Source organism: Paramormyrops kingsleyae, chromosome 15 (assembly GCF_048594095.1).
Source record: "Paramormyrops kingsleyae isolate MSU_618 chromosome 15, PKINGS_0.4, whole genome shotgun sequence".
NCBI classification, from domain to species: domain Eukaryota; kingdom Metazoa; phylum Chordata; class Actinopteri; order Osteoglossiformes; family Mormyridae; genus Paramormyrops; species Paramormyrops kingsleyae.
Window position 1 is genome coordinate 29,162,294 of NC_132811.1, and position 2,424 is coordinate 29,164,717.

General features: G+C 46.3%; 1 pseudogene; it reads right to left on the reverse strand.

Moving 5' to 3' along the window:
- Nucleotides 1-539: 539 nt before the first annotated feature.
- Nucleotides 540-1,209, reverse strand: LOC140578480 (uncharacterized; annotated as a pseudogene).
- Nucleotides 1,210-2,424: the final 1,215 nt, after the last annotated feature.

Sequence of the window (2,424 nt, forward strand, 5' to 3'; positions counted from 1 at the left end):
ATGGTGATTGGAGGTGTAGAACTATACTTAGATGTGCTAGCAAGACTTAGAATAATAAATTCAAACGTACTAAAGCTATAACCAGTATTTTCACGCACTCCTAGGTCGGTCTTAAATATTGCACCAACCCCGCCACCTTTGCGATTGGGCCGAGGATTATGCTTATAGCTATATTCAGCTGGAGTGGATTCATTTAGTGCCAAGAACTCGTTCGGTTTTAGCCAAGTGTCAGTAAGAAATAGGGCACCAAGATTAGAATCAGTAATGATTTCATTTACGAGCAATGTCTTAGGAGCCAGCGATCTAATGTTCAGGAGTCCAAGTTTTAGGTTTGCATTACACCTACTATCCAGAGGTGAAATAGGTCTAATTTCCCTAAGGTTTTTAAGACACGAACTACGATGGAATGACCCCCCACAATTAAAACTGCGGGGAACAGACACAGTCTCAATAATATGAACCCTGGGTGACGACTCTAAGCGACTAGCAGGCGGTCGGTTAAGCCGTTTTGCCTGCCGCCTTGGCTTGGCTCTGGTTAGTCAGCGATCTGCCCTAAGACTGTGAGCTATGCTTTTTGACAGGAGATCGGCACCAGCCCACGTGGGGTGAATACCGTCCCGTAAGCCAAGGCCTACCCCAGAACGTCCGCCAATGGTCTATATAACCCACACCATTTATCGGGCACCATTCCGACAGCCAGCGATGCAGCGACGATAATCTGCTGTACATTTCGTCGCCACGTCTAGCAGGGATGGGGCCAGAGCATGTTACTGACGCGGACATCTTCTTCGCAAGGCTGCACACCTTTATGAAATTTGCTTTAGTGATCTCCGATTGCCTCAATCGGACATCATTAGTGCCGACGTGGATAACAATATTCGAATACTTACGTTTACTCTTAGCCAGCACTTTTAAGTTTGATAAGATGTCGGTCGCTCTGGCACCAGGGAGACAATTAACTACGGCCGCTGCAGTCGCTACTCTCACGTTTCTTAGCATAGAATCGCCGATTACCAGAGCGCTTTCAACAGGCGGCTCAGTGGGTGTTTCACTGAGTGGGGAGAACCTGTTAGAAACGTGAATGGGTGAATGGTGCCGGTGTGAGTCCTGTTTGGACTTACGGCTATGCTGCCGGGTTGTCACCCACTCGCCTTGCTGCGAAGGCCCTGCTGCCGGAGCGGGGGGAGACTGGCTCACTATAGCGGACATATCTGAAGCCGCTAACACTGCGTCAATAAAACTCTCACTCTCCTGAATCTCCCGTAACGTCCGGATGCGTCCCTCTAAGTCTGCGATCTTCTCCGTCAGCCTGGCAACTAGCTTACACTTATCGCAGACAAACGTACTGCTAATGACGGGAGAAGAATAACTAAACATACTGCACTCGGAGCAAATGACAGGAGCCATAGTGATATACTTACGTTTTGCGGGGAAAAACTCCGGGGGCGGAGGCGATTAATCCGTCGTGGTTTGGAAGATTATCAGAAGACTATTAAGCTTGCCAAGATTTTTCTGATTGCTTAATTCATTAAACATTTTTAATTCCCGATTGTGATCACCTGTTGCCTGTTATTTTTGGCTTGTCCTGTGTATTTAGTCCGCGTCTGAGAGAAGATCACCAGATCTCTCATTAATGTAAGTCTGTCGTGGAGATTGTCGTGGGGTGCTGTCTCGGCTCTTCAGTGGGTTTCTTGTGCTTGATCACTTCTATGAGACGACGGACATTGTGATTGGGTACAAGTGAGTGCGGAACGTTTAAGCATGCCAAGCCCTGTAGAAACTCAACCACCCCACAGGTCTCCTTGCCTCGGTTACATTCTGTGGATTGGTTATGTTTTTAAGCAAATCGAGCATTTGGGACCCTGGAATAGTCTTACCGTTAAAAACAAATTGCCCACGGAGGTTCCACGATGTGACATCGGGGTCTTCAAACATTTTGCTCATATTATATTCAACCATTTTCTTGCTGCGCTGTGAAACATTTTTAATGACGTCAGCCATGATAACATCCCCAGCAGGGGCATGTGCAGTCATAACAATGTGGACACCTTCTTCTGGGGGAGGTGGTGCTGTTAGTGTAAAAGACACAGCTTCATCATTACCTTGCCTGGCCAAAGCCAAATATCTCTGCAACACCGCTGTATACAAAGAAATCTTTTCATGGTCAGCCACATCCACCCGTGATAAAATGTTACGTATCTCAGAGTCCAATTCACTTTCGGCAGTCTGTCTTATCATGTCTTTAGGAGCTGTGGCATTATGTAGCTTTTCAATTTGGCTTTTAGTAACCAGATACATTCTCTGCGCATGCTCCATCACTTAAATCCATTGAAAAAAACTAGTTAGGCACAGAAGAGCGACGTTTAACAATGGTAAAATGAACCCTCCACCAGATTGGTGTATAGCCTATTTCTTTCTTCTTAA